At 58.7% G+C, this 15,487-nt stretch overlaps 1 long non-coding RNA gene across 1 annotated transcript; it reads left to right on the top strand.

Moving 5' to 3' along the window:
• The first annotated feature begins 6,389 nt into the window (after positions 1-6,389).
• LOC125961441 (uncharacterized) lies at positions 6,390-10,723 on the top strand. The gene is made up of 2 exons (XR_007472173.1): positions 6,390-6,529; positions 10,443-10,723. It is a non-coding gene; the product is annotated as an uncharacterized LOC125961441 (long non-coding RNA).
• The last annotated feature ends 4,764 nt before the right edge of the window (positions 10,724-15,487 follow it).

Genomic DNA, 15,487 nt, shown 5'->3' with positions numbered 1-15,487 from the left:
CAGAAACGTCCCGTACACGTAAGAGCACGTATGGCTCTGCAGGTGATTGTCATGACGACTGAGTCCTAGAGCAGCCAAGACCCCCGCAGCTGCCCACGGTTTAGGGAGTCGCGGCCCCCTTCACTAGGGGCCTTCGCACGTCTGTGAAGGCTTACAGAACGATGCACAAATATAAATGCACACAATTAGTCTGGGGGACAGAAGTATAAAGTTGGGCACACATTTTCATTCTGTCAGATCCAGCCAACACCAGTCTGGTATACTAATGGCCCTGAATGAATGCAGCAGGTGTCACTTAAAGGACCTGGGAAATGCAAATCAGAACCTCGGTGGGTTGCCGCCTCGCCCATCACTAAGGTGGCTAAAGTCAAAAAGCTAATAACAGATGTCCGTGAGGATGTGGAGGAAGTGGCGAGAATGTAAAATGCTGCAGCTGTTCCTTAAAATGTTAAACATGGAGTTACCATACCACCCAGCACTTCCACTCCTAGGTGTATTGAACTGAAACCATACATCCACACGAAAGCTAGTATGTGAGTGTCCACAGCAGCATCGATCGTAACGGCCCAAGAGTGGAAATAACCCAAATGTCCGTCAGCTGATGATGGATAAACATGACGTAGCGTCTCTGTGCAATGGAGTATTACTCAGCCATAAAAAAGAATGCGGCCCTGACACCTGCTACACCGGGATGAACCTTGAAATCACGATGCTCAGTGAGAGAAGCCAGCACAAAAGGTGCATGTCGTGCGATTCCATTTATAGGACAGGCCCAGGACCGACAAATCCATGGAGACGGGAAGTAGATGAGTGTTTCCAGGGCCTGGGACGGGGGATGGGGGCGAGTGGGAACTGCCTGCAATGAGGGTGGGGTTTCCTTTAGGGGAGACAAATATGTTTTGAAATCACACAGCGGTGAGGATTGCAGCGCTCTGGGAATGTACTAGAAACCTCTGAATGGTACACTTTAGAAGGTGAATGGCACGGCACATGAATTACACCTCCAAGCTGTTCAAAGATGCCAAAGAAGGACCCAGCTCTTGGGCTGCAGGCGCCAGGTGGGGTGAAGGCTCCGCTCCGGAGCAGGCGCTGGGACCACCCTGAGCTGGGGCACCAGCACAACAGCTCAGTCCTGAGTCCCTGCAACAAGCCCCCCGGAAGCACGTCCTCCTCGGGGGACCCCCTTTACAGTGGGGTCTGAGGCCCCGGGAGCCGGGGTAAACTGAGTCAAGGAGAAAAGGCACAGACGGGGTTTCCAAGAGGCAGGCCGTCCGGGGCAGTGAATTTTGCACCTTCGGGAGGAAATGGCAGCGAGCAGGGCCTGGGTGAGGGGGGTCGTCCTTGAGGGGCCCGACGAAGAAACACTTTCCATTATTCATGGATTTTCCAGAAAACCTGAAAGTCCTGCTGTGGGTCGTCATGACAAACTGTCTCCAGAAACGTCTCCCAGAATCCAGCGTGACTGGCGGAGCCCGGAGAGAAACGAAGAAGCAGGTCTCTTGTCCGAAAGCAGGAAAAGGCGACGCTGGAGGGCCAGCAGCCACCGCTGCTCGACCTTCCCGGCCTCCCTCCTACTCGTCAGAAACGCTCACGATGATGCAAAGAGATGTCAAAACATTTTTATTGTAGTAGAATACACACGCCTACAATTTCCCACCTTAACCGTCTCTAAGTGTGGAGTTCAGGGGCACTAAGCACATTCACGTGGCTGTGTGGCCGTCACCACCGTCCACCTCCAGAACTTTCTCATCTTCCGAAACTGAGGCTCTGCCCCCGTTACGCACTCACTCCCCCCCCCCGCCCCCGGCCCCACCCCCTACTTCCTGTGTCTGTGGGCCTGGCTGCCCGGGGCCTCGTGGAAGTGGGACTTCCCCGGCCTCTGGCCCCACCCCCTACTTCCTGTGTCTGTGGGCCTGGCTGCCCGGGGCCTCGTGGAAGTGGGACTTCCCCGGCCTCTGGCCCCACCCCCTACTTCCTGTGTCTGTGGGCCTGGCTGCCCGGGGCCTCGTGGAAGTGGGACTTCCCCGGCCTCTGGCCCCACCCCCTACTTCCTGTGTCTGTGGGCCTGGCTGCCCGGGGCCTCGTAGGGCTGGGACCGCACAGCGTCTGCCCTTCTGCATCTGGCTTATTTCACTGAGCGTCCTGCCCTCGAGGTTCCTCCACGCTGTAGCAGGTGGCAGTTTCCTTCCTTTTCAAGGCTGAGTGATATTCCATTGTGTGATGGGCCATGTCTTGTTTATCCATTCACCCACTGATGGACACTTGGGTCACTTCCACCTTTGGGCTGCTGTGAAGATAGGCATAGAAGTATCTCTTCAAGTCCCTGCTTTACGTTCTTTGGGGTGTGGACCCCAAAGTGGAATTGCTGCCTCATATGGTGATTCTGTGTTTAATATTTTGAGGAATCGTCGTACCGTGTTCCACTGTGGCTGCACCGTTTTACATTCCCGCCAGCAAGTGCTCCAACCTCTCTGCATCCTCATCCACACTTGTTATTTTCAATTTTATTTATGTTTTTTACAGCCATCCTAACAGGTGGAAGGCGGTACCTCACTGTAGTTTTGATTTGCGTTTCTCTAACGATTAGTCATCCTGAGCAGCTTTTCATGTACTTTTGTCAATTTGTGTATTTTCTTTGGAGAAATGTCTATTCAAGTCATTGAATAAGAATATGAAATTTTCTATTGCTCATGTGTTAATTGGGTTGAGTTTTCTGTTGCTGTTGTTGAGTTATAGTTTTTTATGTATTTCTGGATATTAACCTCTTATCAGATACGATTTTTCAAACACTGTCTCCCTTCTGTGGGAGCTCTTCATTCTACTCATGTTCTTTGATGTACAGAATGTTTTCATTTTGATGAATTCCAACTTGCCTACTTTTCCTTTTGTTGCCTGTGCTTTTGGTGTCATCCCCAAGAAATCATGGCCAAAAAGGTATTCCCATTTGCTTTCTTCTAAGAGTTTTATAGTTTTGCTGTTCTGTCCAGGTCTTTGATCCACCTTGAGTTAAGGTTTGTACATGGTGTGAGGCAAGGGTTCGACTTACCCTTACCGCAGGCTTTGGCGTGTGGATCTCCAGTTTTCCCAGCACCGTTTGTTGAAAAGACTGAAAGACTGTCTGTCCTTTGCCAGTTGAATGGTCTTGGTACCATCGTGGGTTTTATTTGTTATTTAACGTCATTCTAGGTAAAAAAAGAAAAAAAATCTTTTTAGATTTCAGTTATTATCATGAATTTTATCACTCACCTTTATATTGCACAATGTCAATTTTAAATGCAAACACAAGGACATTTAACTCATATGCAAAACCACCACATAACACAATTCGTATTTCCTCGCTCATACATCATGCGTGTTCTTACCTGAACAGTGGGCTGCGTTCGTTTGCCCAGGATGGCTGCCGTCCCCATGCTCTCCCAGAACCTTCCCGGTCAAGTGGCCGAGTCCATGTCCCCTCCCGTTGAACCTGTGTGGACCTCAGTGGCCGCTCGGCCAGCACCACAGCGACTTCCGAGGGAAGGTCATAAAAATGCCGAGCGCTGCCACGTTGTTCTCTTCAAAGCCAATCACCGTGCTGGGAAGGAGCCCCGCCCACACCTCACATGTGAGGGCACAGTAAACATCTGTTACTGTTTGAAGCCACTAAGTTTGGGGATGGCTTGTTACACAGCAATGCGTAACTGATGTACCCACCAAGGACTAGGCCCTGGGACACTCCGGCATTGCAGCCACTGCTGTCCCAACAGAGGCCAGGGCGGGGTGGGGTGTGGTGGGGGATACCAGGAAGAAGTGGGAGGATTCAGGACAAGCTTAGGAGTAGGGTCACCAGAATGGGTGGGATCGAACACGGGAAGGTGGGCAAGGTGCAGTCCTGGAGGGCTGTGAGCTGGGGGGCGGTGGCAGGGCTATTGACTGAGCTGTGGCGTGCTGGGGGAGGACAGGCTGGGGACGGGGCATCTGGGATGCACTTTGGGACACCCCGGGGGGCAGCCAGCTGGCCATGTGGGTCTAGGGTTTGTGCCTGGGAGGTAAAGGTACGAGTCAGGGTAACTGAAGCTGTGTGTGTGGGCGAGACCCTGTCCTTCCCAGGCAGTTACGGGCTGAACTGTGTTCCCCTCCCCCTAATTCATGTTGAGGCCCTAACCCCCCAAACCAGAGACTGTGACCTTATTTGGAAATAGGGTCCTTGCCAATGTAAGTAGTTAAGATGAGGTCCCACTGCACTGGAGTGGGGGTGCTCTCCGATGCAATGACCAGTGTCCTTAGCAAAGGGGACATCTGGACACAGCCATGCACTGGGAGAGGCCATGTCAGGGGAAGACAGAGATGGGGCGACGCATCCACAAGCTGAGGAACATTCGAGATGGTGGGTCCAGCAGCAGCAGCAAGGGGAGAGCAGAATGTCCAGGAGGAGCCCGGCCCGCAGACATCTCCATCTCAGACTTCAGCCTCCAGAACTGAGAGACGACACATTTCCGTTGTTCTAAGCCGCCAGATTTGTGGTTCTTGGTTCCAGCAGGAACGATCCTGGCCTCAGGGTCCCATCTGTCGCCTGGGGGCCGGGGAAGGAGCTGCGCAGTGGAAGCTGGCCTGGTATATCCCCAGCGGAGGCCCTCGGTGGGGCTGCTAGGCCCGTCTCAGCACCTTGAGCCTGGAGCACAGCCATGTGTCCAAGCAGCACCCTCCCCTCCCCCCAGCAGACAGCACAGCAGCCCTGCTGAGCGCCAAGCTTCCAGGGGCAGACTAACGTTGAGTGCTTCACACATGCTTCCAACATGACGACACACAAACTTCTATTCATCCTTCAAAACCCAGCTCAGGAGTCACCTCCTCCACAAAGCCTTCCCTTCCCAAACTTTGGGAGTTTGGCAGCAACTCTCAAAGAGAGGGGAAGACCCCCAGCCTGCACGACCCACCTCTTACTTCCCACTGTTGGCCCCTAAACAAAGGGACAGAGCAACGGAAGGTCTTCCCAAGCGGCTGTGAGCCCCCAAGAATCTTGTTCATCTCTGTGTCCCAGCACTTGACACAGGACCTTGCACACAGTAGGTGCTTAATAAATGCTTGTTGGATGAATGAATGGACAGATGTTTGGTCCAGTGAAACTGGACTGAGTCTCTTACTCTTAAGGAGACGAACAAGTCCTCACTTTGCTAAATACAAGGAGAACGTTGCTGGCTGGCACCCTGCTATGGGCACCTGCTGTCCACCAGAATCTCAGGGGGAATCCAGGAGGGCTTCCCGGAGGAAGCGACACCTGAGACCACTCTTTGAAGCACAGGTTTGCCCTGCCTGAGATGAGGAAAGGGAGTGAGGTGGTGGGCGACGAGACTGGCAAGGGGAAGCAGGGGCTGCCCAGGGCCCCCATGACGCCCCACACTGGCAGATGCCACACCCCACGTTGCAGTCCTCACCCTCCCACAGGCCCCATCCTCAAAACCCTGGAGGGTCACCTTTGTGTACAGCGAACAGGGGCCTCTGGGAGACAGAGGGCTGTGAGTGTGGGCAGGGGGCCTCTGGGCCTCCCGCCAGTCACCCTAGATGGGGCTGCTCTCCTGCGTGACCCTGAGCTTGGATGTCCCCAAGCTCCCCTGCGACCTCGGGTGACCCCTCTCCCAGCTCTGGGCCTCAGCTCACCGCCCCCCTGCCCCCAGGCCCCATCAACACAGGTCACACCTACACCCTGGTCACTTCCCCCAGCTCAACCTCTCCACCCCCAGCAGGTTTGCCCTCACTGCCCTCCCTGCCCCCAGGCCTGCAGCCTCCGTCCACCCGGAACACAGCATCAGGTGGGCGGGAGACGGCATCCCTGCCCCGTGTACATCCCGGCTCCTCCGCAGAGTCTGTTTGTTTTCATAACCAATTCAATATTTAAGACGCGGCGAGCCGCTGCCTGAGCTCGCGGGCTCCCCCTTCCTTTGTCTCCACTCCCCTCCGCCCCTGCACCTCCTGACAAACCGAGCGGTTCTGATGGAAAATTCATTAGTGGTCGGCCGCCCCCTCCCCCCGCCCTCCCGCGTTCCCAGGCAGCTCCGCGCCTGATGTGTCAGCCTCTCCATCCTGATTATCTGGAGACGCCAATTTCAAAGAGACATCTTAATAGTGATGTCAACGAATTAATTAGATGTGTTAATGAGCTAAAAGCAACCCAAATTAAATTAATGCAGTAATAAGCGCAGACAGCAAAATTAGCTCCAATTTCTCTAAATGATTCTGAACTGTACACAACACCTCATCTCGCTAGAACATTACCATCCCCCAAAGCTAATCAAGAACCCGGCGCAATTAACTGCGTAATTACAAACAGGCGCGTGCACGGGCAGGCGCACACGCACACACATGCGTACGCGCGCGCGCACACACACACACACACACACACACAAACACACACGCGCGGGCGGGCGGGGAGGATTCCGCCTGGGCCGGCCTGGGGGTGGTGAGGGCTGTAGATCCCCCCCAAATAGCCCAGGTCACCATCCCCACCCCCATCCTTCATGGATCTGGGAGGCTCAGCCTTTCCAACGCGGAGGTGAGTGCTGTGGACAGTGTCAGGTGTCTGGACCAGGCCAGGCAGGGAGAAGGGACAGCTGGAGGGCTCCCCCAGCGCCCCTGGGCATCTGCCTGGTGGTGGGGGGGGGGTTGGCCAAGGTGCAGGAGGGGCAGGGGAGGGAGGGAAGAGGGAGGAGGGGGCCGTGTCAGAGGCAGAGGAGCAGGGGAGGGGCAGCACGAGCTGAGTTGTTTATTGCTTGCATCAGAATCTGAGTTGCAACTATAAAGCTAATTGTCCAGCCCGGCTGATTTCCCACCGGGCAGGAAGAGCTGCTAATAGCTTCCAAGCCGCTCAGGTACCTGATTAGCTGTAATTGCTGCTGGATACGGGAGAGGGGTGAGGACAGAAGTGGAGAAGGCGGCAGGGAGGGGGAGACAGGGTGTGGGTGCGGAGTGAGGCCAGATGGAGGGCGGGGCCGGGTGGGAGGGGCCAGGCAGGTGCAGGGGGAGGGCCGTGGCCAGAGGAGGTGAGGGAAGAGCCAGAGGAGGTGAGGGAAGAGGCAGAGGTGACTTGGGAAGGGCCGGCCCCCCAGCAGCCTCTCTGAGGACCACCCCCATGCACACACCACGTGTGGGCCCAGGACCCAGAGCGGGGGATCGGAGCAGGCCCAGAGCTGTACACAGTCGGTGCCAACAGGCGGGGACTGGAGCAGCTGCCCCCACGGGCCCGGGCTGGCAGGCGGCTCAAGCAGGACCCCCACCCATCTCCCACCCTCCCGCCTTTTAGAAGGGGGAGTTCAGTCTCCTTAGCCAGGGAGCTTCTTGTTCATTTCTGACCGACCTGGGGAACAGCGAAGAGCTGATTGATTAGCCCCGCCCATCACCGCCCAGCTCCCCCCACCCCGGCACCCCGCCCCCTGGAGAATGGCTCTCCCCAGAGCAGGGCAGCGGCGGGGTCCCCAGGAGGACCGCACATAGGGGTCGGGGCAGGGGGCCGAGAAGCCCTATTGGCCTACAGGCCGCCTCTTCCCCGGGCAGGAACCCTCCTCTCCCTCCCGCCCTGTCCTTCCCTCCTCATTTCCTGGGTGTTTTTCGCTCACGCATTTGTTTGTTTTTCAGCTTATTGATTCACTTAAAATATTTTCATCTTGCTCCAAACTGGAAGGAAGGTGACATCACCTCATTAACCCCCCGGCGGCCACAAACTGCGCCCCCCGTGGTGGCACCCCCCCCCCCCGGGGGACCAAGGTGACTGTCACTCCCCTGCCCTGGCTGAGCCCCTGACATGCGCACTGTTGATGGAGCGCCCTAGGGGAGCCTGCGCACCTGCGGGCAGAGGACAGGCCCCGGGTGGTGGCTTCTGGGGGAGGGTGTGGGTTAGTGGGGTGCCAGGCATGCATGGCAGGACAATGGGGGGCTGCCGGGGCTCCTCATGAGTCCCAGAGCCAGGCCTCACCCCCTTGGCCTCCGCTTTCAAACCTGCAAAATGGGGGCATCACAGCCGTGCTTTCCAGGAGCAAAAAGGCTCAGGGTCTTCAGGGCCAGAAGACACGGCTGCCACCCGAGGCCACCCAGGCCACATGTCCGCGGATGAGGCGTTGCGAAGCACTCATGAGGGCAGGTGGGTCCGTGCTCACCTGGCGTCGGAGTGTGTGGCCCCCACGGGTCCAAATTCCCAGCTGGGGCCTCGCTCCATTCTACAGGTGGGGAGAGTGAGGCTGGGGGCCGGGTGGGTATTGCTCAAGGTCACACGGGCCCTCGGCACGTCCCCCTCCAGGGCTGAGTGGTCACCTTTGGCGGTTGTTTGAGGATTTTATTTCCCAGCAGCAAGAAAGGATTGTTTTGCTCGGCAAGAGTTCCAATGCGTTTTCCCCTCTCTGGGCAGGGGTGAGTCCCAGAGCCCGCCCCGGGGTGAGGACATCAGGGGTGGGAGGGGCTGTGGGCAGGTGATGGAGAAGGGGCGGGGCCACATATCGGCCAGTCAGGTGGCTGGAAGTGGCAGCCGCATGGCCACGCTTTAGCCTCCATCCTCTGACACGGGCAAGTGGGCTGGGGGCTTCTGTGGACGGGGAGAGCCCTGTCGCATCGCCCAGGTGCAGACAGGTGCATGTGTGGGCCGGCCGGCGGGCCTCAGGGAGCCTGGCGTTGGCGTGTCGGTCACACACCTGGAGGCCGCCCAGGCTCCCACAGCCCACGCCAATTAGGAACTCACTTTACATTATTTTAATTTGTCTCTGGGGCCCTGGAAGGAAAGTCATGCGATTATTATTATTATTATATTTTGGCTGGAAATTGCAGCCACCGTTATATAAATTACATATAGTTGAATCCACCAGTTTCTTTTAAACCACCATGTTTTCCCCTCCCCAGCAACGGGCAGCTTCTCCTCACCACTCGCCTCCGTGCCCCTGGTGAGAACTTTCTGGCCCTGGGAGGAGGGGGGAGGCCTGCAGACCACCCGACCGCCTCACCCACAGGGGACAGGGGGCTTTGAAATCCAGCCCTTGTGGGTCTGCCCCTGCGGCACCACTGCTCGCTGTGTGACCTCGAGCTAGGTGCCTACCCTCTCTGAGCCTCAGTTTTCTCATCTGTGACAGCCTCTGCCTCAGAGGGCTGGCGTGAGGTTTAAAGGCAATAATGTCTAGAACGCCCTCGGGGTGGTGCCCACGGGCAGGATCCTGCTGGGAGAACTCGGTGTCCAGCCACCCAGCCCGCAGCACGGGCACCTATTACTGGGGTCTGTTTTATCAGGCGTGGGGGACACACAGACTCAGAAATGATTGTCCTGAAAGAAGAAGTTCGTGTTATGATCACAGAGTCCCCTGGAAACAAGAGGCCGCACACAGAGGGCCACGCCAGGAAGCTCCAGGGTCAGGCAGGAGGCAGAGGCAAGGGCACTTCGGGCCAGGGGCTGTGTCCCGGGTTGTCGGGGAGCTGCCCGGAGATGAGGGCAGGTGGACCGTGGCCGGGAGGGTGCCAGCCTGTGGGGAAGGGGGTGGGGCAGGCTCTGCATTAGGTGTTTGCATCTGAAAACACACTCTGGCCGGTGAGTCCTAACAGTGTCTAGGACTTGGCTGACCCCGGGGAGGGCTTAGCAAGGCCCCGATGTCAGCGCACCAAACATACAGAAAATAAGAAAACACAGTTAGCACGATGGCATGAAAGTGATGCCAGTGACTGATCCCTCTGTGAGGGCTGAGAGAGGAGGCTGCCCCAGAGCACAGGCGGGCACGCCGGGGCCCGGGGGAAGCCACGTGCTTCAGGCCACCCAGGGAACGGGGCAGGGCCCGGCGAAGACCAGCCTGGGGTGGCCTCAACCTCCTTGGGCTTCGGGCTGTTGGGAGAGAGACGGGGGAGCCTGCCGGTGGGTTGGATGTGGGTGGACGCAGGCCGTGTTGGTCTGCGTCAGGGTCCCACGAGGCCATATCTGTGGCACACGGGTGCATAGCCAGGGCTCCATGAGCACTCATTCTCTGGGTGACCTTGGACAAGCCCCTGCCCCCTCCAGCCCTGTCTCCCTGTCCACACTGCGGGGGATGCCATGTTGGGTCAGGGGCTAGTCTCTCAGATGGCATGTGCCCCTCGCCCTGGCACCCTTGCTTCTGGGAACGTATCCCACGATGCTCTCGGACACGGGGCCCAGGTGGTGCCCCAGCTGATCCCCGCACACCCCGTCTGGCGGTAACCGCCTGGAAACGACTCACAGAGGGGCTGGTGGGCTGGGGCTACAGACAGGACCCTGTGCCGGCCGGCAAGACGCAGGACGGACGCTGTCACCGTGGGGAAAGGGGGAGGTCAGCTTTATTCCTCATACAACCACGGGGTGCTTCTGGGTACAAGAGACCGCGGGCGGGCCTGGGATCCGCAGCGAAAGGGAAACTTACTTGTCAGCCCGTCCCTTCTGTGCCCGAGATTGTTTTTCACCATGTACCTGTGTTACTTTCTTTTTAAAGAAATTTCAAGCACTTCTAAGTGTACATCCAAGAAAATTGAGAACATTTGTCCATGCAAAGATCTGCACACGGGTGTTCAAAGAAGTGTGACTTACAATAGCCAAAAGGTTGAGACAGCGCAAACGCCCATCACAGGATGAGTGGATAAACAAATGTGGTCCATCGACACCAGGGAATATGATTCAGCCTCAGAAAGGAAGGAAGCACTGACCCCGCTACAACATGGCTGAACCTTGAAGACGTATACACAGGAGTGAAAGAAGCCAACACAGAAGGACACACACCCCACTTACTAAAAAGTGTCGGGCCTCCCTGGGGGCGCAGCGGTTGAGAGCCCGCCTGCCGATGCGGGGGACGCGGGTTCGAGCCCCGGTCCGGGAGGATCCCGCGTGCCGCGGAGCGGCTGGGCCCGTGAGCCATGGCCGCTGGGCCTGCGCGTCCGGAGCCTGTGCTCCGCAACGGGAGAGGCCACGGCAGTGAGAGGCCCGCGTACCGCAAAAAAAGAAAAAAAAGAAGTGTCCAGAATAAGCAAATCTCCGTAAACAGAGAGGGCTGGGGGCTGGGGAGGAAGGGGAGCGGGGCTTCTTTCGGGGGGGCTGTGACGGTGTTCTGGGGTCAGGTGGTGATGGCCACACTGCTGTGTGCGCACTGAAAACGCTGAACTATACGCTTTAGAGAAGAGGGTTGTACCGTACAGTGTGTGAGTTTCCCAGGGCTGCTGTAACAAGCACCGCAAACTAGGTGACCTGAAACCACAGGTGCTGGAGGCCAGAAGCCTGAGCTCAAGGTGTCGGCAGGGCCAGCCTCCCTCCACACACTCGAGGGGAGGGTCCCGACTTGCCTGCTTGCCTCCTGGGGGGCCGGGGGCATCCTCGGCTAGTGGCCGCATGGCTCCAATCTCTGCCTGTGTCTTCCCGTGGCTTCCCCGCTTCCTGGAAGGACACCAGTCACCGTGTTTTAGGGCCCACCCTAAAGACCTCATCTCAGCTGGATTACCTCTGCAAAGACCTTATTTCCAGGCAAGGTCCCATTTACAGGTACTGGAGGTTAGGACTTCAGCATGTCTTTCAGGGGTCACAGTTCACCCCACCACGTATGTGATTTGTATCTCAATAAAGCTGTTATTTCTTCTAGAAAGTTTTAAACAATAGAATATAAAAAGAGAGAGAAGAAATATATCCCAGTGTAGGGGCACGGAGCCTGAATCAGTGGGGAGGTGACCTCACAGGGCAGATGTGACACCCCACCAGGGAGACCTCTGCCACCCTGGGCTCTGTGATAATCTCTCGAATAACTTTCCTGAGAACAGCAGCAGTGATAACCGCATCCCTGGCCTGCGTCTTGGTCCCGCCTCTCCTCTGCCCTGAATCACCAGGCCTTCCTCTAAGGTCCGCCCCTGGCCTGCCCTTGAGCTCTGGCCCCGCCCACCCCTCCTGGCTCTTCCCTCCCCTCCCCCCCCCGCAGGCCTGTCAGGCGCCTATGTCCCCAACTTGTAAAGTAACAACCTGTCACACGCACAACCTCTTTGCACCCAAAATGTTCTCTGATCTGTGTAAACTGCAATTGAAGCTGCAGCACTTGATATTAATATCTTTTGTTTGTGTGTCAGGTTCTGCAGAATCTAATTAAGGCGTGTTCTCTGCGTATCCGGGGTGTTGGAACAAGTCCATGGAGTAGACAATGCAAGCTGTTGACCTGCAAGATAAACTGTGCTTGCGGAGGATTTGGGGGTGGCGGGCAGGGGGCACACGGCTGTTCTTTTCTGCTGGGGCACCAGCCTCCCTGCCTACGGGTCACCCCTGTGTGTGGGTGGCAGAGGCATCTTCACTGGGGGGCGTTTATCACAGCAGCGGTTTTCTGTGTGTACTTCTGTGTATACACACGTGCACATGCACAGGTGCACGCGCATATGGGAGCTAGGCCTCCCTGGCCGGGCAACTCCTATCTCAACAGCCCTCTCCCTGCGGTGTCTGCGAGGTGCGAGTACTGACCCATTACACAGAGGGGGAAGCCGAGGCCTGTGATGCATGTGTTCGGGTGGGAGCTCGGCTGACTGAGCAGCCACTGGTGCCAGAGCAAACCCACGTCTGGGAGGGCTGGGCCTGGGCTTGGACCAGGTCAGGTGAAGACACCCAGCCCACCCTCCAGCGCAGGCCCAGGTGAAACTGTCATCCCTCCTGGACAGACGGGGAAACCGAGGCCCAGAGAGGGCAGGGGCTTGCCCATGACACACAGTGAGCTGGTGGCAGAGCTGGGCCCTTCCTGACCCTGCGGCCCACAGCCTGGAGGCTGAACATAAGTGTCCATCAGTTCGAGGGCAGCTTTGGGACCCCTGGACCTGAGGCCCTGACCCCATGTGCGGTGACCTTGGCCAGCGCCCGGCCCACTGCGACTTCAGTTACCCCTGAAGGGGTAGGAAGGGGTGAGGAGAGCATCACAGCAACGCGGCCTGCCCGCCAGCCTGCCCAGGCGGCGCCCAGCGGGGGCGAGTGCTTGGAGCTGCCGTCATCACTGCTCCTGTCCCAGCTCAGGACCTGCCTGCCCGCCGGTGCGCCAGATAGAGTTGTTCGCACCAGGTTGGGGTGGGGGGCATCCTTTGGGCTTTCCTCTCCCCGTCTGCAAGATGTACAAGGGATCCCAGACTCTGAGTGCCCCGAACAGAGAAAACCAGAGGCCAGGTCTGCTGAAGTCCGGGGGGGAAAGACTCCAGGACCCGGGATGCAGGTAGAGGAGGCCACCCCGACGGGGCACACGGTGAGGACAAAGGCCTGCAGACAGCCTGAGCTCGGGATTCAGGCCAGAGCAGGTGTTTGGGTGAGAAAACCAGTGTGACCGTGCGCTGCGCGGGTCTGCGCCCGTGTGTGCATGTGTGTAATGCATGGACAGGCACGCGGCTTACGTGTGCATGCAATCGGGTGCACGCAGCACCCGTGTACCTCGTGTCCGGCCGTGCACGAGGAATACCTGCGTCGCGGACCCGGCAGGGCCTCGCCGCCCGCGCCCCTTAGGAAACGCCGCAGCGCCACCTGCCGGCCGCGCTCCGGCCCGCACAGAGGGCGAGAGGCCCCGCCCACCAGAGGCCCCGCCCCCACCAGGCCACACCTCCCGGTGTCCCGCCCCTGGGGACGTGACTCCGGAGGCGGCTCTGGGACCCTGACCCACTGGTGCCTCGGAGAGGCGGGCGCCTGGGTCTGGGCTTTTGAGGTCCCGGCTGAAGTGGGGACAACTGCGAGGATTAAACGCGCACCAGGGGGACAGTGCGCGCACCGCCCCGATATGGCCCCATTTCACAGATGCGGAAAACGTCACCCGCCAAGGTCCCACGGGGGACGAGGCCGAGCGGGCTTTGAGCCGGCAGCCTGGGTGCAGTGTGCGTTCAGCCACGACCAGCAAACAGAGATGTATTTGTTAACTATTAACTGTTAATGAACCCATTCGCCCTCACACCGCTTTGTAGAGGTATATGCTGGCAGCCGCTTCGGGAGTGAGGTGCTGAGAATTGCCTGTATCCGGAAGTGACCTGGCAAGACTCACCCCGCCTTCTGGGCAGCCTCCAGTACCTGACGTGGGCAGGAATTTGGGGAGCGGGCGGGAACAGTAGGATTTCAGAGCAAAGTCAGTAGCGCTTGACCCCCTATAGGCCTCGGTTTCCACACTGTACAGTGGGGTGGGTACGGGGAGCTAGAATAGATATTTTCTCAGGTTCTGTCCCTGCGGCTCGCCCCCCACCCCCAAGGCAGTGCAGGAGGCAGGAATCCATGAAGGACTGCGCTGGTGCAGGGACTGGGGGTTCAGGCGGTCTATCCCCTGGCCCAGCCCCCCGAGGGGTCCCTCCCGACGCCCATGGCTGTCCCTGACGGGAAGTTTGAGCGCCTCTGCGGGCACCTCCTGCCCAGGGCCCCACCCCCTCCAGCCCCCTCCAAGGAGGAGGCATCTCCGAGGGTACGGGGCTGCCAGGGGCAGGTGGCGTCGCCCCGGTGCCAGCCCAGCTGAGGTCGCCAGAGGAGCCGGCAGAGCCTGCCGCCCCAGAAAACCTCTTCCGAGTGCATGGGCGAGCCCTGCACGGGGCGGGGTGGGGGGCGGGAGGTCTTCGGAGTGCATGGGCGAGCCCTGCACAGGGCGGGGCGGGGGGCGGGAGGTCATGCTGGGGAGACCCTGAGGCGGGGGGCGGGGCAGCTGCCGGCCTGGCTCAGCAATGTCCCTGACAGGCTTGACCTTGGGCAAGGCCCTTTGCCTGGCCTCCTCCTTTCCTGGGCCCCAGGCCCCTGTTAGCCGAACTCCCGCCCACCAGCTACCGTGTCACTCGGGGGCCCAGTCACACACACCTCCATTCACACCACAACTCGCTGTGTGGCCTTAGGCAGGTCGCCTCACTGCTCTGAGCCTCAATGGCCTCATCTGGAAAATGCGCTGACACCTGGGCTGGCTCTGGCCAGGGTGTGGGCCCAGAACCAGAGCCTGGAGCAGAGGAGGGCAGTTCTGCAGCCCCGGGTCTGACTACAGCAGGTCTCAGGAGGCCCCACCGTGCACTGGTGCAGCATCGGATGCAGGTCACTGCTGTCCACTCCGTCCTCACAACTGGCCCAAGAGTCAGGCCAGAGGGCCTTCATTTTACAGGCGGGAAAATGGAGGCTCAGGTGCTGCGACTTTCGCAAGGAAGTGACGAGTCAGCTGTAAGCGGGACTCGAAGTGGATCACTGCACCCCATCCTCAGGCCCAGGGATCCCCCAGTCTCACATCTGGCCTGGCCCGGGTACTGGACTCTGGGACTCCTGGAGAGAGGAAGTCCACACAGTTCGCAGACGCTTGGAACATGGCTCCTCCTCCCAGACAGGGGCGCAGCTGAGCCCTTCAGCCCATTTTATGACAGGCAGCCCAAGGCTGAGGCAGAGCTGTGGGGGAGCCCAAAGTGTGCGTGCCTCTGAAGACCACCGCCGTCTGGACACAGCATGGGCGGCACGGCCACCCGGCCCCGCTAGCACCCAGCACGTGGCACACGCGGCCCCTTTCACCACGGTCACATCCCCACACCGACGCACAGGCCC

The sequence above is a fragment of the Orcinus orca genome, chromosome 16 (genome assembly GCF_937001465.1).
Source record: "Orcinus orca chromosome 16, mOrcOrc1.1, whole genome shotgun sequence".
Taxonomy (NCBI): Eukaryota; Metazoa; Chordata; class Mammalia; order Artiodactyla; family Delphinidae; genus Orcinus; species Orcinus orca.
Note: the sequence above shows the minus strand (reverse complement) of the source record. Positions and strands in the feature narration are given on the sequence as shown.